Source organism: Hemitrygon akajei, chromosome 6 (assembly GCF_048418815.1).
Source record: "Hemitrygon akajei chromosome 6, sHemAka1.3, whole genome shotgun sequence".
Classification (NCBI taxonomy): Eukaryota; Metazoa; Chordata; class Chondrichthyes; order Myliobatiformes; family Dasyatidae; genus Hemitrygon; species Hemitrygon akajei.
The window spans coordinates 142,620,081-142,645,071 of NC_133129.1; the positions used below are offsets into that span (position 1 = coordinate 142,620,081).

Genomic DNA, 24,991 nt, shown 5'->3' on the forward strand with positions numbered 1-24,991 from the left:
GTCAGTTTCAGAATTTCAGCCAAGACCTCATCTTTTGTAGAAGGTTCTTGTTCTGTAGTCTCTTTCTGTTTGTCTCCATCAGCTAGTCAGTCACACAAATTGAATCACCTTGGTCACTGCATTTCCTGTTTGAGACATTTTGAGTTCCTTCTCCAAATGTTTTTTTAAAATTGATATTTATTCCGTCATTGCCTGTCTGCTGTAATGTTATGGTATCTGTGCTGTTGCATGTCTTTTGCATGCAGCTACTTAATATAAAACTCGTTTCCAGTGCCGCTCTGATTGTTGACTCATGGTTGAAATTCTGATCTACCCAGATGCTTTGTCTTCACCCTGTCCATTGGCTTGATTTGGTCTTCTCTTCAGTCCACCTTGGCCTTGTGCCAGATCAAAGGCTAAACAAGTGATTCTAGAGGGAAAGGGCTATGAGCTTATCACTCTAATCTGAGGTGAAAAGCCTGTTGCCTCTGTTCTAGTGCATATATGTCAAACTCAAGGCCCGCGGGCCAAATCCGGCCTGCGGTGGAATTATCTTTGGCCCGCGAGATGATATCTAATTACTATTAAAGCTGGCCCCAGTAATCGAAGCGCCTATGGCGTATGATATGGCTAATGCTGAGTTTATTCAGGTACCAGGTTTTCAGGGTTTTTAGTGTTTATTCGGCAGTCTTGTTCGGCAGTCTTCTTCATAAGAAACGGAATTTGTAAAGTGAAACACTTTGTAGTTATAGCAGAGACTGAGACACATGAGAGCAGGCTGAAAAAACAGAGGCAACGAAAGCTGCGTTCGCACGCGTCCAACTGATCTGGCCCGCATGAAGCTGCATTTTGCTCAATCCGGCCCGTGACCTAAAATGAGTTTGACACCCCTGTTTTGTGGATACCTTGCCTACCTCTCTGTCTAGGCTGCTAGTTATTGGCAGTTCATCCCTCCAATTCACCTTGTGCACCTTATTTTTACTAGTGTTCACACAATTCTCCAGTGAATGTATTACAGGGCACAAATTTCCATAGGTCTGAATTGTCCATTGAGTGTCTCATCCCATTACTGAGCACTCGGAAGCAGGATTCACCACTCATGAGCTGACCTTTTTCATCATATTTATGAACTCTGTAGTGTTTTTACATGTTAACATTGGTCTCTATCATTAACCAGTGGTATTTGGAGCAACTGGGTAAGTCTAGGGGGCAGATTTTGCCTCTGATCAAATTTGGACAATATGTCTCTGTCAGCTTCTGTAGACAAGGTGTCCAATTTTATCACAATTAAAACAGTAGGTTACTATAATTGGTTTTCCTAACATTGCTTAGAGGATCTGCCTTGTGCAATCATGAGATTGGTGATTGTTATGCCCTTCTCGTTCCTGTGATTAGTTGCTTTCCCACTCATTTAAAATCCTTTAATACATGATCAAGAATCAAGAAGGCCTGTTGGAAATGCATGAAGGTTGCTGGAGCTTTATCCCATAATCTCACTTTTTAAGGTGAGTGAACCTTCGTCACATTTCTCAATGCCATTTCCATTGAAATCTCAATTCTTGTTTCTTCTCAAAAGAACTTTGCTGGTTATTCAATCACTTAAGCTGTACAATAATTTGTCTTTGAACATTTAATGCACTTGTGATATCCTGTTATGTATCTCATACTAATAATGTAATCCCCAAATATTTGGTTCTGAGTACTTACTCTGTAACTCCATCTATATTAGTTTGAAATATGCTTTATGCTTCTCCAATACCTTCATGAAATTTGGTGACCATTGCATGGTGCCAACAGATTTGCTAGTGTCTCACTATCATCAAATTCATATCTATAAAGACCTCTTTCTACACAGGTACCCACATTAATATCGTCACTTATAGCCTTTAAAATGGGCAAATTTTCCAGGAAAATACCAAATTTCCTTTGTATGTGGTTGCATTTGCCATGTGTTTCTCTATAAGCCTCTTGTAACATTTCAACTAACTTCTCTGCTATCCTAGCTTAACCTTTGTTTGCCTGTGCTGATTTTATTTTACTTTAAAGGAATTTTTTTATGCCACACATTTGCATACTTTCTCAATTTTTCTTTCCTGTAGATGGGGATTGACATATATCCAATTATCATTGTAATGTATCATGATTTTTCTGAATTGGCCTTTCAAAATGTATCAATTCAGTTAAATATCAGGCTTCAAGTAGACACCACTTTTTTTTTAATGCTGGTCAGCTTTCATCTGAATTTGTATGTCTTGCAGTCTTGTTATAGGACTTTGCCTAATCAAATGGTAGGTGCCATTTTCCTTAGCAGTTAAAAAGCATTCAATATGTTTTCTTCTTTCTGAATTGTGCAGTGTCAGGAAAGGTGAAGGGTGAACTGAACAAAGCCCTTATGATCTGGAATAGACCTTTGCCACATTTTAAAGTCTACAGGAATTATTTTTTTCCCCTCATTCAGGTTGCTGAATTACTGTACCTTGATAACTAACCAATTTGGATAAAGTGTTTTTCAGTTAAGCTTCTTTTCCCTGTGTAAGACATTAAATGATAGATAGATAGATAGATAGATACTTTATTCATCCCCATGGGGAAATTCAACTTTTTTCCAATGTCCCATACACTTGTTGTAGCAAAACTAATTACATACAATACTTAACTCAGTAAAAAATATGATATGCATCTAAATCACTATCTCAAAAAGCATTAATAATAGCTTTTAAAAAGTTCTTAAGTCCTGGCGGTAGAATTGTAAAGCCTAATGGCATTGGGGAGTATTGACCTCTTCATCCTGTCTGAGGAGCATTGCATCGATAGTAACCTGTCGCTGAAACTGCTTCTCTGTCTCTGGATGGTGCTATGTAGAGGATGTTCAGAGTTATCCATAATTGACCGTAGCCTACTCAGCGCCCTTCGCTCAGCTACCGATGTTAAACCCTCCAGTACTTTGCCCATGACAGAGCCCGCCTTCCTTACCAGCTTATTAAGACGTGAGGTGTCCCTCTTCTTAATACTTCCTCCCCAACACGCCACCACAAAGAAGAGGGCGCTCTCCACAACTGACCTATAGAACATCTTCAGCATCTCACTACAGACATTGAATGACGCCAACCTTCTTAGGAAGTACAGTCGACTCTGTGCTTTCCTGCACAAGGCATCTGTGTTGGCAGTCCAGTCTAGCTTCTCGTCTAACTGTACTCCCAGATACTTGTAGGTCTTAACCTGCTCCACACATTCTCCATTAATGATTTGGATGCGTTTGATTTTAATGTGAGAAAGGCTGAAGTATTCCGAACTATAATGCTGGGTTTGCATCAAACATTGTGGAAGCTATAATTATGTGCATTATTTCTGAACCATATAATTTGATCAATGACAGCATATAGATTTGGGATTTGAATGCAAGTCACTCATTGAGTGAAACAACAGGGGAGAGGCCCTATTCTGACCACAGCATCCTTCCTCGAAAAGAGTAGACATTCCAGGCCGAGACCTTTCATCAGGAGTCCTGATGAAGGGTTTCAGCCTGAAACATCAATTGTTTACTCTTTTCCACAGATGTTGACCAGCCTGCTGAGTTCCTTCAAAATTTTGCGTTTGGATTTCAAGCTTCTGCAGATTTTCTCGTGTTCATGAGTGTCCTCCCTGCTAGTCCTAGTTGCCTGCGTACCTATCCAAATGCCTCTCAGATAATGCAGCTGCACTCACTTTGACCACTTCTTCTGGCAGCTCAGTCCAGGGACACCCTGCCCTTTGTGTAAAGAAACTACCTCCAAGGTGGTTTTAAATCTCCTCTTCCCCCCACCCCTGTATCTGTGCCATCTAATTCCGGATTCTCTAGCCCTGGGGACAAGACCATGAACGTCCACCTCACGATTTTATAAACTTCTATGAGGTCACCTCAATTCCCTGTGCTCCAAGGAATAAAGATTCAGCTTGGCCAACCCTTCCCTATAACTTGGGCCTCCAGTTTAGGCACCATCCTTGTAAATTTCTTTTGCATCCCTACCAATTTGACGATCTTTCCTGTAACAGAGTGACCAAAGCTGTATTCAATACTCCAAGTGTAATCTTACCAGCAACTTGTATAACTGAAACTTAATGTCTTTACACCTAAACTCAGTACCCTGACTGATGAAGGCCAGTGTGTTAAACACCTTCTCCACCACCCTGTCCGCTTGTTGGCAACTGTATACTTGAGCCCTCCAGGTCCCTCTATCCCACAACACTTGTCAATACCCATCCATTCACTGTATAGGACCTATGATATCAAAAATGCATCGCCTCACACTTATCCAAGTTGAAATCCGTTTGCCATTCCTCTGCCAATCTCCCTAACTGATTAAGATTTCTTAGTAATTCATTGCAACCTGCTTCACTATCAATAAGATGGCCAAGAATTAGGTTTATTATTATTGTTCAAAGTTAAGATTTATTATCAGAGTATCCCGCTATGTCTCCCCTTACAGTCCTCAGCAGCCCTGTGTCCACCGTGGAGAACTTCAGGTTCCTGGAAACCACCATCTCTCAGGATCTGAAGTGGGAGCAGAACATCAGCTCCATCCTGAAGAAAGCCTAGCAGCGGATGTATTTCCTGCGGCTCTTGAGGAAATATGGTCTGCCTCAGGTATTGCTGCTGCAGTTCTACACTGCAGTCATTGAGTCTGTCCTGTGCACCTCCATCATTGTGTGGTTTGGAGCCGCCACCAAGCAGGATAGAACCAGACTACAGCGCACAGTGAGGACTGCCGAGCGCATCATTAGAGCCTCCCTGCCCTCTATTGTGGACCTGTACTCTTCCAGGTTGAAGAAGAGGGCGGGGAAATCATAAAGGACTCCTCCCATCCTGCGCAAAGACTGTTTGATCTGCTTCCGTCTGGTAGGCGCTTCAGATCCCTCCAGACTAAGACTAATAGGCACTGGAGAAGTTTTTTCCCTACTGCGGTCACTTTGCTGAACAGTTAACTGCCGGTTAACTGTCGGCTAACTATTACTTGGATTGCAATACCTGTATGTATAATCTATATTTTCATTTATATTTATCATTATTATTGTTATGAGCAGAGAGACAACATCTGCCGGAAGTAAATTCCTTGTATGTGCATAGGTACTTGGCGATTAAAGTCTGATTCTGATTCTGATGCATGTTGCTACATACAACCCTGATATTTTTCTTCTGTGGGCATTCTTAGCAAATCTGTAGACCAGTAACTATAAACAGGATCTCTAAACATCAGAAACTGTAATCTGCAAATGAAGCAAATGCAGATATAAATAAATAGCAATAAATAACAAACAAAGAATCCTTAAATGAGTGTAGTTATCCTCTTTTGTTCAAGAGCCTGATGGCTGAGAGGTAGTAATTGAACCTGGTGGAGCGAATTCTGTGCCTTCTAACTGATGGCAGCAGTGAGGAAAGAGCATGGCCTGGGTAGTGAGGATCTTTGATGGATGCTGCTTTTCTATGGCAACGTTTCATGGAGATACTGGCATATGTTATGAAATTTGTTTTGCAGCAGGGAGTAAAAGGCATAGAAATCACTGCAAGTTACAAAATGTAGTGTTTTTTTTTAAAAAGGAACAATGTGCTCATGTACCATTCAGTAATCTGATGGCAGAGCTGTTTATAAATGGTTAAGTGTGTGTCCTCAAATGAATTGACCTTTGACCATCACCCTCGGCCTCTAACATTGAGCTAATTCTGAATCCATCTTGCAAGCTCCCCTGCATCCCATGTGACCTAATCTTCCAGATCAACCTGCCAAGAGGAACCATGTCAAAGACATTGAAGTCCCTATAAACAGCATCCACTGCCCTACCTTCAAATATCCCCTTAGTTGCCTCTTCAGAAAAAACTTCTCTTAATCTTGCTTTCCTATTCCTATTTGGATCTGCATTTAAATTAGAAGCATTTGGGAATTAATTGATTCTAAGCTCCTAAAACACATTTCTGTAATTTAATCTGAATAAATAAGAATGTACACAGTCTCATTTGGGGAAAAGTTATAGTTGATGAGAAAAGGCTTTAAAAATGCTGAAGTTTTTACTGCATGTGCCATTGAATTCAACTCTGGGCTCCCATCATACAAACCCACTGTTCCAACAGTTTCTGTTTTGTTTCTTTCAGAAAACTTCACATTGTTGAATTTATTTATTTGAAGCTTGTTATCCTGCAAACTATAAAGAACCACTGTTGAAGGATAAAGCGAGTATCAAAGCTTGACGTGCTCAAGGAGGTGGACTGATGCTACCATGGTGATTCTGTAGTTTGCAGATGTCTCCTGTTGGTATTCTTGTTGCCTGGATGCACCCAAGTATCAAAACCTGCTTTAGATTGTAGAATTATATTTGCAGCCTACTGTTATAAAGTTCCCACAGTGAATGCTTTCTTAGACTTCAGCATATGAGAATAAATGTCTTTTCAGCCTTTTGGCAGCAACATTATAGTTTTCTTTTAGCCCTGCATGTTATCAAGCAACTCAGTGCCAGAACAGCACCAGTTCCTGGTGCTGAATTAAAAGCCTTATGGGATGGTACATGTCAATACCTGCAGAATTATGATCTGTGCCTTGTTAGCTCAGAACTTGTAGTGCTCACATTGAATCAGACGTCCTATCAGATTTGAAATAGCTGAGTTGTAATTTCAAAACTGGCAAACAACTGAAATGAAGCTGAAAATAGTCAAGTAACAGCCATGACCAAGGTTGCATCCAGCAGGTATTATTTGGTTTATAGGTTTTTTAAAATCTAAATTGAAAGCTTTTTGCCCTTTTTTTCCACTTTTGACTTTGAATATAATCGTGTAAAGTAGGAAAAGCAAGTAAGACTCAAGCTAGTCATTTATGATGTGTCAGATTCTGCAGATCAGGTATTATATCACACCACTCTGCTTCTCTATAGCCTCTCTGATCTGCAATTCTACGTCAGCAAAAGAATTTCAACCACCAAAGGTAACTTCTGAGTCCACCAGAAATTCTCTACCTTTGTTCTTTCTCACTGGAGCTAGACTTTACGTGGCATTCTCCTGCTTCTTTAGATTTGAAGATCAAAGATTTGATTTAGCTTTAAAGATTAGTTTTATTTGTCACATGCTCATCGAGACACAGTGAAAGTATGTTACAAACAAGAGAAAATCTGCAGATGCTGGAAATCTGAGCAACACACACAAAATGCTGGAGGAACTCGGTAGGCCAGGCAGCATCTATGGGGGAGAAAAGTACAGTTGATGTTTCGGGCTGAAACTGTTTGGCAGGTCTGGAGGAAAAAAAGCTGAGGAATAGATTTAAAAGGTGAGGGGAGGGGGAGAGATAAACACCAGGCAATAGGTGAAACTTGGAGGGGGAAGGATAAAGCAAAGAGCTAGGAAGTTGATTGGTCAAACAGACAGAGGCCATGGAAGAAAGAAAAGTGGGGGGGAGCACCAGAGGGAGGTGATGGGCAGGCAAGGAGATAACGTGAGAAGGGGAAAAGGGGATGCGATATGGTGAAGGGGGTGGGGTGGCATTACTGGAAGTTTGAGAAATTGATGTTCATGCCATCAGGTTGGAGGCTACCCAAATGGAATATAAGGTGTTGTTCCTCCAGCCCAAGTGTGGCCTCATTGCGACGTAAGTCAACTTACTCAAATTACACTCTACATGTCCCTAAAAAGGAAATTTAGGTAAAGCAGAGTGGAGACAAAATTCTAATTCATTGTGTAGAATAAGTGTCTTTAACATGTGCTTGGCTTGGTATCCTTGAGGCCATGGATGGACATATCAGAATGGGAACTGGGATTAAAATGGGTGTCCACTGGGAGATCCTACTTGTTCTGGTGGACAACGTGCAGAAACTCAGTGAAGCGGTCTCCCAATCTATGCTGGGTCTCACCAATATACAGGAGGCCACACCGGGAACATCAAACACAGTATACGACCCCAACAGACTCACAAGTGAAGTGTTGCCCTGAATGGTAGTGAGGGAGGAGATGTAGATGGAGGTGTAACACTTGTTCTACTTGCAAGGATAAGTGCCAGGAAGGAGATCAGTAAGGAGGGACAAATGGACAAGGAAGTCGTGTAGGGAGTGATCCCTGTGGAAAGCAGAAAGTGGGGGGAGGGAAAGATGTGTCTGGTGGTGGGATCCTGTTGGAGGTGGTGGAAGTTTTGGAGAATTGTGTACTGGATGTGGAGGCTGGTGAGGTGGTAGGTGAGGACAAGAGGAACCCTGTCCCTGGTAGGGTGGTGGCAGGATGGGGTAAGAGCAGATATGCGTGAAATGAAAGAGATGCGGTTGAGCGCAGCATTGATGGTGGAGGAATACATTGTTTGCATTGTTGTTTTTTTATGATGTATTAGGGCCAGCCCATAAGTGTTGCCATGCTTCAGACACAAACATAGCATGCCCACAACTCAATCACCCTAAACGTATGTCTCTTGGAATGTGGGAGGAAACCAGAGCACCCAGAGGAAACCCACACAGCTTTCCCTATCATCACCAAATGAGTTTTTAATCCCATGTCTTTATCGTTATTGTAAAACGATCTACCTAAAATGTTAACTTTGCATCCCCCTGAGGTTACTGCCTGAATCGCCATGCATTCCCAGTAATTTTTTTTTTTGGGTTTTGTGTAGATAGTTTATTTGTGTAGATAATTTGGATATGTACATGGATGCCTATTGTCTGGGTGCAGGTTGATCAGCGTAGGCAGTTTAAATGTTTCGGCATGTACTAGATGGGCCGAAAGGTGTGTTTCTGCGCTGCACTTTTCTATTAGGACCAGTCTCCCAATTTATGACGGGTCTCACCAATGTATAGGAGACTGCTTTGGGAGCATTGGACACAATACACAACCTCAGCAGGTTCACAGGTGAAGTGTGGCCTCACCGTGAATGATTATTTGGGGACTGAATGGACGTGATGTAGCACTTTGTCCTCTTGCAGGGATAAGTGTCAGGAGGGAGATTAGTGGGGAGGGATGAATAACAAGGGAATCGCAGAGGGAACAGATGCCTGTGGAAAGCAGGGGTGGGGGTGGTGGAGAGAGGTGGTGGGAGGTAAGGATGTTTGATTGTAGGATCCCTTTGAGATGGTGCAAGTCGTAGAGAATGATGTGTTTAATGAGAGGCTCATGGGGTGGTAGGTAAGGACAAGAGGAACTCAATCGCAGTTAAGGCGTTGGAGAGATGGGGTCAGCACAGATGTTCAGGAAACACAGAAGATGCAGGTGAGGGTGACATCAATGATGAACGAAGGGAAATCTTATTCTTTGAAGGAGGGGGACATCTCTGATGTCCTGGAAAGGAAAGCCTGGGAAAAGATATGGTGGAGAAGGTACTGAGAAAAGGGAATAGTCTTTTGCAGGAGATGGCATGGGAAGTGGTATAGTCAGATGGGAATCAGTAGGTTTATAAACACTGTTGGTAACCTAACCCAAGATAGTTGACTGCTCAGAATTTAGAACAAAATCTAAAATTGTCCACTATCTGATGCACATCCTTGCTCTATTTAGAAGTGAGGGGATGATTTCTGGTTAATTGCACAATTTCTTTTCTGCAACTCGAGTGAAAACTGAAATTGGATTGCACAGGCAAGAGAAAATCTGCAGATGCTGGAAATCTAAGTAACACAATGTTGGAGGAACTCAGTTGAAGGGTTTCGGCTATACTACCTCCCTTAGATGCTGCCTGGCATGCTGAGTTCTTCCAGCATTTTGTATGTGTGTAGCTCAGATTGCACAGGTGTGTAATTTGTTGCTGGTTGGAATGATTGTAATGGTGTTCTAAAAGCTGAGAGTATGCTTGTATAATGCACAAAAGTGAGCTTCATTTATCAACATCTTTTAATTGTTAGCTGCAGAGCAGAACTATTGGTGTTGTTTTGTCTGGCTCAGAGTTACGAGATGATCATATATATTATGATTTTTGAGTTGCCCCTGAGAATGCTGATATAATTACAGTGTAAAATTGAATTATCTCAAACCTTGTGAAAGCTAATGTTCTTGTTTACCACAAATATTAGATTCAAACTTTTGATGTGTAAGTTGGGAGCTTGTATAATGAAGGTGAAAAGATAAAACGGCTGTTACTTGCCCTCGAGAGATGATGCTATAGAGTAAGTATTGCTATTTTGAGTAGTTTTCGCAAAATAAAGCAAAGCTTTATTCTGCTTTTTTACTCCCCCCCCCCCCCCCCCCACTGTTGATTACTGGTTTTAACACTGTCTTGAATAAAAAGTTATGATGGCATTTCATTTGTTTCCTTTGTTCCCAGCATTTCCAGTCAGTTGAATGTGTGGAAGTGAGGTATAGTGAAACATTGTGGCAGAAGAAATAAGGAAGTAACAAAAAGATAGCCAAGGGTAGGGGAGTGGATAATGGATATTTAGACTTCTAGCAAATCCCTTGATAAGGTCCCACATGGTGGGTTAGTCTGGAAAGTTAAGTCCTATGAAATCCAGAATGCTAGTTAGCTGGGTTTAGATTTCAATGGTTCCATTTAATATCAGAGAATGTATACAGTATACAACCTGAAATTCTTACTCTTCACAGTTAACCACAAAACAGAAGAAAACCACAAAGAATAAATGACAAAAGAACATTACACCCCTAAGCCTCCCTCCCCCCCTCCCACATACAATCAGCAGCAAAGCATCAACTCTTTCCTCCAACACCCTGTCCCTCTTGTTCCAGCAAGAAGGATCTGACCCCTCCACCCACAAAAAAAGCAATAGCAAAAAGCCACCCCCCCCCCCGCCCCCCGAGAGACCATGATCTAGGTCAGTCAAAACCTATAGTCCTTAACCCAGCATTTCGACATGCCACAAGCTCTCTCTCTCTCACTAACAAGGAAGGGAGGGGTGTCACCCATTCTACAATGAAAGGGGAGACCAAACAGCTCACCGTTTCGATGTTACAGTCTGCAGCAATGCTCATTTGACTTGAGACCCAATAGACTCTTCCCTGTCCCCATAGGGAGAGAGTGCAGAGGCCTCTGACAGCTGCATCCACTGTCTCAGTGTTTCGATTTCCATTGATGCATCAGTTGCTGATACCGGTGAGGAATCGGGTCCACGGGCCAGCCAAGGCTACACACCAAAGGTGTGTGTATTCCAAGCCAGTCATGCAGATATCGAAAGCAACCGGTCAGTGAGCTGTAGGAGCGGGAACCGACTGCCATGAAGAACTGCAGTTTAAGTGCAAGTGTAGACTCCAACAGGATCTCTGCCACCTTGACAAGGAAAAAAAAGAAGACATTAAAGAAGAATTTAAGCTGCTTCACTGATGACCTTGAAGAAGTTGCCCTCTTAGAGGTTGAAAGCAGAGGGTGGTGGTTAAAGACTGTTTCCCAGAATGGAGACCAGTGACTCGTGTTGAAACCCTTGCTATTGACTATTTATATAAATTATTTGATCATCTTAACTTTGTGAGTAATGCAAATTTAGGGTGTGTTGTTAATAAAGGTTATTGTAGACTATAGGGGGACTTTTGATCAGTTGGGGAAGTGGGCCAAGGAGTGGCAAATAGGTCTCTATATAGATAAATGTCAGATGATGTATTTTGGAAAGTCAGACCAGTGTAGGTCTTGTACTATGACTGATGGTACACTAGAGAGCGTAATGGAGCAGTGGGAATAGGGGTACAAGTGCACAGTGCATTGAAAGCATCACAGGTAAAGGGTGGTGAAAATGAAGTTTAGCACACTCACACTGACCTTCATCAGTCAGAACATTGCATATAGAAAGCTGAGATGTTATGTTGTAGTTGTACAAGTCGTTAGTGAGGCTGCACTTGGAATAATGAGTACAGTTTTGGTCACCTTTTCTGTAGGGAAGATGAGGTTAAAATGGAAAGAGTGTTGAAGACATTTGAGGGTGTTGCCAGGATAGAGGGCCTGCACTATAGAGAGAGGATGGCAAGGCTATGTTCTTAGTCCTTGGATTGTAGGAGAATGAGGGGTAACCTTGTAGAAATGTTCAAAGTTGAGGGCATGTATAAGGTGGACAGTAATAGTCTGTTCCTCAGATTTAGGGAAGTCTAACTTGGGGGGGGCATAGATTAAGGGTGAGGGTAGACAGTTGAAAGGGACCTGAGGGTGGTCAGTATATAGAGCTTCCTCCAGAGGAGGTGGTTGAGGCAGATGCAGTAGTATCTTTCAAGAAGCATTGGAATAGGTACATGGAGGGAGGGGCTGAAAGATGTGGGCTGAATGCAGGAAATTGGGACTAACTGCGCATGTACCATGTTCGGCTTGGACCCACTGGGCTGAAGAGACTGTAGCCTTACTGTATTGCTCTCCGATTCTAAAACACATTGGATGATGCAACTGCCACAGCTCTACACACCGTCCTTGCACATCTGGAGAAGGATGCTTATGTGAGAATGCTGTTCTTGGACTACAGTTCAGCATTCAACACCATAATTCCCTCCAGTCTCAACAAGAAGCTCAGAGACCTTGGCATTTACACTACCTTTTGTTGCTGGATCCTGGACATCCTGTCAAATCACTGGCTGGTGGTAAAGAGTGGGCTCCCTCACCTGTGCCCCTCTGACCCTCAACATAGGTGCCCTTCAGGGCTGTATACTAAGCCGCCTCCTTTACCCTCTATACACATGACTGTGTCACCACCCACAGCTCCAATCTGCTAATTAAATTTGCTGGTGACACCACTGATAATGAGGCAGCGTACAGAGAAGTCATCGTCACCCTAGTACAGTGGTGTCAAGAAAACAACTTCTCCCTCACTGTTGCAAAAACAAAGGAGCTGGTTCTGGACTACAGACAGACCAACCCCTGTTGACATCAATGGATCTGGGGTTGAGAGGGTGAGCAGCTTTAACTTCCTCAGTATACACATCACCGAGGATCTCACATGGTCTGTAACCAGCTGTGTGGTGAAAAAAGCACAACAGCGCCTTTTTCACCTCAGATGGTTGAAGTTTGGTATAGGCCCCCAGATCCTAAGAACTTTCTACAGGGCCACAATTTGAGAGCATCCTGACTGGCTACATCACTACCTGGTTTGAGAACCGTACCTCCCTTAATCACAGGACTCTGCAGAGAGTGGTGTGGACGGCCCAGCAAATCTGTAGTTGTGAACTTCCCATGATTCAGGACATTTACAAGGACAGGTGTATAAAAAAGGTCCAAAGAATCATTGGGGAGCTGAGTCAGCCCAACCACAAACTGTTCTAGCTGCTACCATCTGGGAAATGGTACCGCAGCATAAAAGCCAGGACCAACAGGCTCCAGGACAGCCGCTTGCATCAGGCCATCAGACTGATTAGTTCATGCTGACACAATTGTATTTCTGTTATATTGTCCTGTTGTGCATACTATTTATTATAAATTGCATACTTAGATGGAGATGTAATGTGAAGATTTTACTTATGTATATGAATGATGCAAGTAATAGTCAATTCAATATTTGTATCCGCCCTTGTCAGCAGGACAGGATATGGTATTGTTTAAATCAGCAGGTTAATTCACTAAAGTTCTGCTAGTTCTGTATGATGTTGGACATTACTAAAATGGTAGGTCATTGACCAGAAATGTTAACGTTCCCTGACATCTGTGGAATATTGAGTTTTTAAAAATTGGTCTTTCAGCATCTCTTTTTTTTCTGTTTCTGTTTTGATTAATGAAATGCATGTTTGGTTCTTGCTTTATCTGGACCACATTTTGAGCATGTGTTTCATGAAACCTGATTTGATCAATAGCAAACTGTTTACTTGGTATGCTTTAGAATTTACTCTAGGTTTGACTTGATTTAATTCTACATGAAATCAGTTTTGGAATATTTATTTAGTTGAACCTAAAGCTTTTAAATATTTGCCCATAAGATATAGGCACAGAATCGGACTATTCAGCCATTTTATGTCTGCTTTGCCATTCCATTGTGTAACATACCCCTGAGGACCTTAACTTTTGCTTCATCTGCTTTTTTTAATCTTGCCCATTCTCCCCCCTCCCCACCACATCTCTTAAAGTAAGCGATGAAAGGTACATCTTTGTACCTTATTTTAAATGAGGATTATATTTTCTTGACATTTGTACACCTCTGACACAAAATGAAGCACAAATACATAAGCAACTGTAATGCTTTTCAGTTTTTGCTGTGCTTTTGGATTAACAGGAACTGTTCTAAGCAGGGCACATCCTCAGGAACTGAGGGTTTGCAAACTTGAGATAAAAACAAAACAATTGCCTGTTTAATCCTTGACCATGCGAAGTAAATACAAATCTCTGATGGTTTTCACAAACGCATGTTCTACAAGAACTTAAGTTTTCCTAGCTGTCAGCGAATAGTTCTCAGTGTTTTAAGTTTTTATTTGAATGGTTTTAAAGCTGAAGCACACTTGTTTGTGACATTTCAAAGTTTATTTTTAAACCATTGGGTATTGGCTTTGAACAAAGTATACATTATCAACCTAGCAATCTAAATTTTGAGCACTTCTAAAGAACAAAATAACTTGCATCCTCTGGGCAGAAATCTGAGAATGTGAATTAATTATGGAGGTAATTCATGGTGCATGTTTAAAAGCATTGTAGCACAGGAGAATAAGCACTAAGAGTTAACTACAGAATCAGATTTATTATCACTCAGATGATGTGAAATTTGTAGCAGCATCACAGCGCATAGACAAAATTACAAAAAAGTGTAAGATGGACGATTCAAAAATCTGATGGCGGAGGGGAAGAAGCCGTTGCTAAATTGTTGAATGTGGGTCTTCAGGTTCGTGTACCACTTCCCTGAAGTTAGTAACAAGAGGCACGTCCTGTGTGATTTGGTTGTCTGGTGATGGAGGCCACCATCTTGGGGCACTGCCTCATGAAGATGTTCTTGGTGGGAAGGGAACCTTCACACCAGACTGCGCAATCAGTCAGAATGCTTTCCATTTTACATCTATATCTTTGATGTACCAAATCTCCTCAAACTCTTAATGAATTTCAGCAATTTGTATGCCACATTGGGCCCAGAGTAGGTCCTCCTGAGATGCTGATGCCCAGTGACCCCTCAGTAGGGGCTATTCTGTGCTGTCCCAACTACTGCTTCCTAAAGTCCACAATCAATTCCATAGGCTTTGTGTCAAGCCATGGATGACTCCTTGGAATTAAAAAGATGGCTTCTGTCTGTTCTACTCCATTATATTGCATCGTGAACTACCATTGATGGGGTTCACATCAATTTGCAATGGTAATGCAATTGATTGTGCATGTGCAATCTTAATGAAGGTGGAAATATTGCAACAGAGTTAAACCCAACAAATCTGCAACAATAGATGGCTTTGCTGAAATATTAATTAGCAAATTGTACTTTCTAATTGCCATTTAGTAAAATTTAAAATGTTGGATTTATTTTAGGAAGTATGTATAGAGTGCTTGCTTCATACAACTTCCCAATTTATCTAGTCCAGAATTGCACTTCATCTGTCTGTTATCTGCATGTGCAGATTCTCATTTTCCAGATGTAATTATTTTTATTCAGCTGTTCTTTTTTTAAAGGGTGGAGATGGAAAAGTTCAGTGTACATGCTTATGTTTGTCTTTCTATCCATTTATTCAGAGAGTTCCTGCATTACATCCATAATTACATACCAATGAATGCAGTCAGTAAAGAGCTTTTAATCTGTAAACTGAGCTGAGGTTTAATCCATCTTGTGTGACAAATATCAAATGTACGAGGCAATGACATTTTTACTTAAAGTAAATTGGGGAATAGTTTCGAGCATCTTTTTGAGGTGGGATGTCCCAGTAGCCACCCATTTTAATTCTACCTCTCATTCCCAATTCAACATGCTGGGTCCATGATCTCCTCTACAGACACGATGGGGGCAATCTCGGGTTAGAGGATCAGCACCTCATAATTCGTTTAAGTAGCCTTCAACCTGAGGGCACGAACATCGATTTCTCAAACTTCTGGTAATTTCTCCCCCTTATCCCTCCCCTTCTGTTCCCTTGCCTGGCTCCCCTTTCATCCCTTCTCCTCCCACCTGACCATCACCTCTGTTTAGTGCCCTCCCCTCTTCACTGTCCTCTCCTATCAGATGCCTCCTTCAGCCCTTCACCTCTCCCACCAATCACCTCCCAGCTTCTCACCTCCCCACCCACCCACCTATGTTTCCCCTAACGTGGTTTCACCTCTCTCCTGGCAGCTTGTACTCCTTCACCCACCACATTGTTCTGCCTTCCCTCTTCCTTTCCCAACCTGATGAAGGGTCACGCCCTGAGATATTGACTATTCTTTCATCTCCATAGATGCTGCCTGACCCAAGTTCCTCACTTGTGTTTTTTTTGACTTGCAGTGGGTTACTTTGTTCTTAATGAAACCTCTTTTACTTGGAAGGAAAATAATGTATCATTAAGGATTTATTTCATTTCTTTGAAACTAATGTAGCTGTTTTTTTCTCTCTGTTCAGGATGGGAACTTTGTGTTTAAATGTTGCAATTGGAGGAAATACTGTTTTCTTGATTGATATTACGCAGGAAGCACACTAACATTTTAAGTTAATTTGTTGTTTGGGCACCTGCCCATTTATTTTTCACAAATTTCAATGTTCTTTAATCCCTTTCTAAAGTATTTCTTTTTTTTGTAACCACAGCTTCTGTAGTACTAAAAAATCCCTGATGCTGTTTAATCTTGTTTAAAAACATACACATCAACTGTTAGATTCTCTTTGGAAATTATTTTGCAAGGAGAATGGAAGCAATGCCATTGGTGGGAATAAAAAGCATTTGGTTGCTAGAGTCTATTAAATGCAAATCTAGTTTATGCAGAGCAAATATAAAAATAAGCCAGAGCTTGTTAAATACATTTTAGGGAGAAGACTTGTTGGGCAGGTTCTAGTAACCATCATTAACTGAAAATTTGGTTTTTGCCTGGACCCACATAATATCCAGGCCAAAATGTGGAAAAGACATTAGCTTTCTGATCTGGTTTCAATTTGAAAAAATATATATTTTTAAAAACTGTAATCCTTTTACCAAGCAGCCAAGGCAAATGCTTGTTTTTCACATCTTTTTTGGGTGGGGGGAGTGTTGCAGATCTAATATTTGTAAGCAGTTTGATAGCTCCATTATGGTGGAGCATTTGTGTGTAATTCTTTTGACTACACTTGTCAAGTCACTTTTATTGTCATTTCGACCATAACTGCTGGTACAGTACATAGTAAAAATGAGACAACGTTTTTCAGGACCATGGTGTGAACTTGTGTGAACGACTGGAACCGGCCAGCTGGATGAGCATTGGCAGTGGCTTTGATAAGTCGACGATTCAAAATGGCACCAATTGAACAACATGACCAATGGCAACATCCTGCAGACAGTTCATGAAAATGTTTATTTCAAATATGATTCTACTTCTAAGCTGCATGTGACTGGAACCTCATTTGCTTTTTGGTGGTGTGTTTTTTAGGCCAAACAAGCAAGGGACTTTTGCCCTCTCCTAGAGGATTTGGAGAGAAGTCTGTGGCCTGTGGACCTGGAGACAAGATCAACTCCATTGCTTCTTTCCGATTGAGGTGCTGAGCAAGGTTGAAGTTGATGGGTACAAGAGCGGAGGATGGGCAGCTGTTTTGCACCATTTCCCCGCGTGTGACTGGTCTTCCTGTCCCTTGCTAGCTGCTGTCGAAGTGCAGGAGTCTTGTGATGCACATTGCAAGGATTGATTGGAGAGGTTGTGGTTTTGTTTTGGGGGATTTTTAAGTTCATGTTGCATGTGATCCTGGATTATGACTATCGTTACTCTTTTTGCTCTTCTGAGCAGTTGGATCGGGGTGAATGATTTGGTCTGGTGCACTTCAGCAAAGAATGCTTTGCCTTGAGGCTTGTTGGTGGTGCAATGCTGAACTGAACTGAGCTGAATACTACTGGACTCCTGGTTTGATATTGCACGTGTTGTCTACTTTTTGCCATTTGCACAATTTGCTCGTTCTTTCACATGTTCAATGTTTGATGTTTTCTTGACTAGGTTCCAAGTTGTTCCATTGTTTTGCGGCCACCTGTGGGAGACGAATCTCAAAGTTGTATTCTATGTACATACTATGATAATAAAGGAAATTTGATTCTTTGAAGTGCTAGTCAGAGAAAAGGCGGATTTTTGGTATTAAGAGTGGAAACAGCTGTAGGAACAATGGGTGTGGAGCAAAAGGATGAATGGTTTGAGAAGTGGTGTTTGACAACTGCACTAACAGTTAACAATGAGGGGTAACTGAGTAGAGAGAAGCATTAATTGCACCAGCTTCATAATGGGCAACAGTGATGGTAAGATGGGAATTTAGATGGTTACTTTCAGCAGAGTGGGGTCAAGAGAGTATGAAGTTGGTCTTGTGGACTAGGCCTATCATGAAGAGCACAAATCAGCAAAATAATAATAGAAATGTGCAAATTTGGTGCTTGACTTTAACAGAACCTTAAAATTTGGCCATGTGCACAGGAAGACCAGAGAAGAGTTGCAAACATGTGATCAGCCATTTTTAGCATTTTTCTCAAAAAATATTGAATTGATTGGAGTGTAAGACAGGGTGTATTCAAGGTTTGCAGATGGAGAAAAGTTGAGTGTAACTTGTTCAAACTGTTTTTCTACCCTGTTCTTTCTTCTCCCTTCCCACCTCCTTCCCCCCCCCCCCCCACTAGAATTACCCTATTGGGCAAAGGAAAATGGTGAAAGTCATATCAGCCGCTTCACTAATATAGTTAAATTTGCTTCAGTAAGTTGAGAATAACCTAGGCTTGAAACATAGAAAGATAGAAAATAGGTGCAGGAGTAGGCCATTTGGCCCTTCGAGCCTGCACCGCCATTCAGTATGATCATGGCTGATCATCCAACTCAGAACCCTGTACCTGCTTTCTCTCCATACCCCCTGATCCCTTTAGCCACAAGGGCCATATCTAACTTTAAAAATTTAAAAGAATATTAATATTGATTTTGTTAGTGTAGTGTTGACAGACTTGTATTCATTTTCAGATGGACAATCCAAATGACACAGGACAGAGGAATACTCAAATTTGTAACTAAAGCAAGGAAACTTGGTTGACAACAGCATGGGCTGTCAATCAAGTGTGTATGTGAACAGACCATGTGTATAACTAAGTTTAATGTCCTTCATTTTCCACTTTGGTGATATTGTATCTCTTTTTAAAAACAGAAGTTGTAACATTTTCTATAAGAAATGGCATTTTGATATCTTTCTATGAGAACACATGGAATGGACGTGGGAGTAGCCTAAGGACCTGAGCATATGCTCACATTTATGGCTGATGTACCTTTATTTTTCTGCCCTCTTTGTCCAAAATGGGTAATTACTCACCTTGAATGTCTGTTGTGATTTGAGCATCTGGTGTAATGAGCTGAAGTTTTACAACCTGCTGAGAGAATCAAATCCTGAATGACTGACTAACCAACCCTTGTCATGAGTATTTTATGCTCACAACTTGTAGACCAAAGAAAACAGACTGAAGTATTTACCCTGGCAAGTTCTCTTGATGTTTGTTTTTCCTCCCATTTGTATAAACTATTTTATTACATCTCTGCTTGTGGGAAACCTCTCTTATTCAAGGAAATATTGTTAGTGATTCTTTGTCCATAAGACCATATGATATAAGAGCAGAATTAGGCCATTTGGCTCATTAAGTCTGCTCTGCCATTTCATCATGGCTGGTCCAATTTTTCTCTCAGCTCCAATCTCCTGCTGTCTCCCCATATCTCTGCATCCTCTGACCAATCAAAAAATCTATCAGCTTCCTGCCATAAATGTACATGGAGACTTGGCCTCCACAGCTGCCTGTGGCAAAGAATTCCACAGATTCTCTACTCTCTGGCTGAAGAAATTCCTCATTTCCTTTCTAAGAAATGCCTTTCTAAGATGCACAGCTTGTCTTGTGACACAGATCTTAAAAAAACTTCAGTACAATGTTGACAGAACCTTTGGTCTGTGCAGTGTTGTGCACTCAGTTATAACAAGGAGCAAATAGCACATAGGGTGGAGAACAGGTTTGCAAACCACAGTGGACCATTCACTCAGAGCTTCTGGATGAAAATTATAGCAAGCTCTTCAGTCTTGTCCTACAACATCCTCCAAGCTAATAGGAAACCATAGTTTTGGGGAGCAAGCCATAGAATCTGATCCATTAGCTGTGGGATTACTTAACCCTGCTCTAAGCATGTTGTTTATGCCCCTGTTAGGTTGACCAAGCTGATAATTCAAGTTTTGGGTCGTCTTTGCTGTTTTCAGTCAGCACCCTCGCTGAGCCAGGTTCAGCCCTCTAGCTTAATGTAGATGGTAGTGATAGATTTTCCATTGCAAAGCTTACACATAGTGAGGGGCTTTAACTTCATGTCCCACAACAGCTGACCTGTGTCTATTTATGAGCTGCGTGTTTTGTTCTGAATCTATAGCAATGATTATGGTGGTAGGGCTGATATAGCACAAGGAGGATGTCCAGCTGTAAAGAGAACTTGACCTTCATGGGAGCGAGAGATGTCCCTCTTAGGTGTGTGCATGCACACCATCTTTTTCTACATGCACACATCTTTTTCTACATGCACACATCTTTTTCTACAAGCACACATCGGAATTTAAACTGCTCACAAAAGGTTATCACCCTCTACAATGTTAGCATGTTAAGTATATTTCACAATCGTACACAATCACACTTGCTTTTCCGGTTTCTGATGTAGATGGTGTTGACAATGTAGAGCTTCTGATAATTTGTCAGCAGATCATAGAACTGGCTTATTTATACTTTTTTATTGAATGAATTATTCAGTGCACTCATGTTGTCATTGGGCAAAAAATTGCACAGCACAAGATATTTATGCATACTGGTCTTTACAAATTAGAGGGAACACGGAAAGTTGTATGTGTGAAATAAGCATACATTAATTGTTAATTTGCAATAAGAGTTCGCACATGTTCTGAAGAGCTTCATGTCTCATAGAATTATTTAAAGCAGTTCTCATGAGATCAAGTGGTGTATCAGCTGAACTTCACAATATTCAATAGTTGGTTATGAGGGGAACTGTAAACAATTGCTGCAGAGCTAGCCCTCAATATTCTCAACTTGACAACAAGCAGAACTTGCTAAAGCATGCAAAGAATGCAGATAGAATGGCACAGTGATTTGGTAAACATTCTCTCAATGGACATATTTGGAAAATGAAGATTTGTGGGAAGAACACAGGCACAATATACTGCTATAAAGAAATACAAGGCTATTTTCCTAGCTAAGATGGTTCCTGGTCCTTGGCTTCGGCCTCAATCAAGTTTGTTATCACTGATACTATGATTTGCTGATTTGTGGCATCCGTACAGTGCAAGACATAAAAATTACTATAAATTACAGTAAAAAGTGCAAACAGAGTGCAAAGTAAAATAATTCAGAAACCCTATGTGGGGGGGGGGGAGGTAGAAGCTGTTCCTAAAATATTGAGTGTGTGTCTTCAGCCTCCTGTACCACCTCATTGATTATGGTATTGAGAAGGCATGTCCTGGATGGTGAGAGTCCTTCATGATAGATGCTACTTTCTTGCTAATCTTGTAGCCCTATGGAAAGCCAGCAATCTTGCCTTTTCAGAGAAGTGATAAAAGTGGAGGATCTCAATCGCAGCTATTTGAAATAGCAGACAGTTATAAGTTTGGCACAAGAAATCATCAACCAAAGGAAGCAGTTGGCAACTGTCTTTTCACATCATAGGACTTACTGCGACCTTGGTGAATTCTGCAACTCGGGTTTTGTGTGCCCTAATGGAATCAAATTGGTCAAAGTTGTTAATTTGGAAGAGATTTTGAATTTAACTTAAAACAAAGGGTGTGTTGCAATAAGTAAAAATGAAGTTTAGCGTTTTAGTAAATTGCTCCAATATGGAGGCAACTACACCAAGTCCAGAGTAAGTCACAAGAGCCAGCAACTTTTGGAGATCTTTGGGCAAATACATTCCATGGTGTTTTAAAGCTATTGGTATTGATATTAGCCATGTGTCGTCTAAGGAAGCTATTAATCAATTGGATGGAGGTTTTTGCTGTCCATGTGCACACTGAAATCACATTTTGATGTTGAAGTGTGGATGTATCTTCAAAATTTAGTACACTGGCATTGCAACATACAAGACACAACAAGAATCTGTGCCATGCCTTTATACTGTAATCTAGTGCTATATTTATGAATTGAATTGACTTTATCTCTTACATCCTTCACATACATGAGGAGTCAAAATCTTTGTTACATCTCCATCTGATTGTACAATTTGTAGTAATTGTAATAAATAGTATGTACAACAGGACAGTCAATATAGCGACAATTGTATCAGCGTGAATTAATCAGTCTGGCCTGGTGGAAGAAGTTGTCCGGGAGCCTGCTGGTCTTGGCTTTAATGCTGCGATACCGTTTCCCAGATGGTAGCACCTGGAACAGTTTGTGGTTGGAGTGACTCAGGTCCCCAATGATCCTTCAGGCCCTTTTTGTCTCTGTAAGTGTCCTGAGTAGTGGTAAGTTCACATCTACAGATGCTCTGGACTGTCAGCACCATTCCCTGCAGAGTCCTGCGATTGAGGGAAGTACAGTTCCCATACCAGGCAGTGATGCAGCCAGTCAGGATGCTCTTAATTGTGCCCCTGTAGAAAGTCCTTAGGGTTTTGGGACTTGTACCAAACATCTTCAACCACCTGAGGTGAAAGAGATGCTGCTGTGCACCTCAGCTGGTGTGTAGAGACCATGTGAGATCCTTGGTGATGTGTATGCTGAGGAACTTAAAGCTGTTCACCCTCTCAACCCCAGATCCATTGATGCCAATAGGGGTTAATCTGTCTCCATTCCTCATGTAGTCCACCACCAGCTCTTTTGTTTTTGTGACGTTGAGGGAGAGATGGTTTTCTTGACACTACTGTGACAGGGTGATGACTTCTCTGTAGGCAGCCTCAAGTCAAGTCACTTTTATTGTCATTTCGACCATAACTGGTAGTACAGTACATAGTAAAAATGAGACAACATTTTTCAGGACCATGGTGTTACATGACACAGTACAAAAACTAGACTGAACTATGTAAAAAAAAACCACACACACACACACACACACACACACACACACACACACACACACACACACACACACACACACACACACACACACACACACACACACACACACACACACACACACACACACACACACACACACACACACACACACACAGCGCTACACTAGGCTACAGACCTACACAGGACTGCGTGAAGTGCACAAAAACAGTGCAGGCATTATAATAAATAATTATCATTACTATTTGAGATTAGACCAATCAGTGTAGTATCATCAGCAAATTTAATTAACAGGTTGGAGCTGTGGATGGCAACACAGTCATGGGTATTTTAGAGAGTAAAGGGCGGGGGGCTTAGGACACAGCCTGGAGGCGCTCTTGTGTTGAGGGGCAGAAGTAAGAGAGCCCACTCTTGCTACCTGCCAACCATCTGACAGGAAGTATAAGTGGAAGTAGTATTGGACAAGTTGGTGATGAATGGAGTAAGGAAAAAAGAAAAAAAGCAAATTGGTAGCATTCAGGCTGATGAGACAATAGTTTGGCAACTCTGAGGTGGTCCATAACTTGACACTTGATGGGCATTAGTTCTCAATAGCTGGAGAATTTTATACAAAATTGGATGTAACCAGGTTCTTTAAATGGGTCACATTGAACAAATTTGGTGATGATTCCACCACTTGCACCATCTGCTCAAAAGAATGGAGATAAACATCGTATGATCTCAATTCATACTTGTAGGAGTGGTGTTTAAGAAAGGAGCCATCCAATATTGCCATTTTCCAATGCATTGGGATGTTGTGGTAGCTAAGCGGGTTTATAGCGCCTGTGACCCTTTCAATTCCCACCATTGTCTATAAGGAGTTTATACATTCTCCCCATGACTGCAAGAGTTTCCTCCCACATTCCAAAGATGTTTGGGTTCCAGGTTAATTGGTCACATGGATGTAATTGGGCAGTGCAAGCTTGTTGGTCTGGAAGAGCCTGTTCCTGTGTTGTATTTCAAATAGTATTTCTGTGAGTGCCTGATCAGATTCAGTGGTTTCAAGTGGAGTTTGTTTCCAGTTGTTCATTCCAGAAACAATGAAAATTTTCAAGCTTCAAATAGGAAGTTGAATCATTTATGTAGCTTGTATTCTATTGAAGTATCAGGCACTACCTTGTTCCACTTAAGGATTCATTAGCAATATTCTTAAGTTTAATATAGTCTGGTATGAAGGAAAGTGGAGAATCAACAGAGCAAACTGATAACCTTCTGGAAGGATTTGATGAAAATGCTCAAAATAACAGATCACTGAGTACAGAGACCAGCTCACTAGTGATGCAAATGGAATATTGCTGGGAGTTGCATCTGTGGTCTAAGAATTTATTTGTTACAAAATAAAAGTGTTTGTGTCAACCATACAATTGCAGCAAATGGCATAAAGATGTGAAGACTACAGAGTCAAATTAGGATGTCGCACAAGATTAAATTGTGAGTAAACAACTAAAGACAGAGACCCAACCACTTCAAAAAGGTCTCAAAGAAACATGCTATGGGGGCAGTGAATGTATGCATTTCAAAGGAGTATAATTACATCTTTATGTAAATTAATCCCATTCATATGACTATGTATTGTATACCAGTTAATTGGGAGAAAGTTGGCCGAGTTTTCAATGGAAGTGTTGGCACATTCTGCAAAGTGCAGTATCTTGCTCAAATAGTGTACAGCAGCTATCAAGTCTGTGATCTGTGCTCTGCCCATGCTAATCTCATGGCACAAGTAAGTCTCTTGCTGTCATATCCGATGACCAAGCCTTGTGGAAGGCCTCCATTCGCCACTGCTTTTGAGGAGTAGTGGTCCCCTGCCCTCAGTATTACACTGAAGTTGGGGAGCTCACTCTTGTCAAACACCTCACTCACTAACTTCAATCTCTGATTAAATTACTTAAAATTGAAAGCTTAGTCAATTTTCCTTTATCTCACTATGCAATTTGACTAAAACACTGCTCAAAAATGGTCAGTGACACA

The 24,991-nt window shown here is 41.2% G+C and overlaps 1 protein-coding gene across 3 annotated transcripts in view; it reads left to right on the forward strand.

Moving 5' to 3' along the window:
• Window positions 1-24,991, forward strand: part of pik3c2a (phosphatidylinositol-4-phosphate 3-kinase, catalytic subunit type 2 alpha) — a 156,252-nt gene that overhangs the window by 11,086 nt on the left and 120,175 nt on the right. The window lies entirely within an intron of this gene.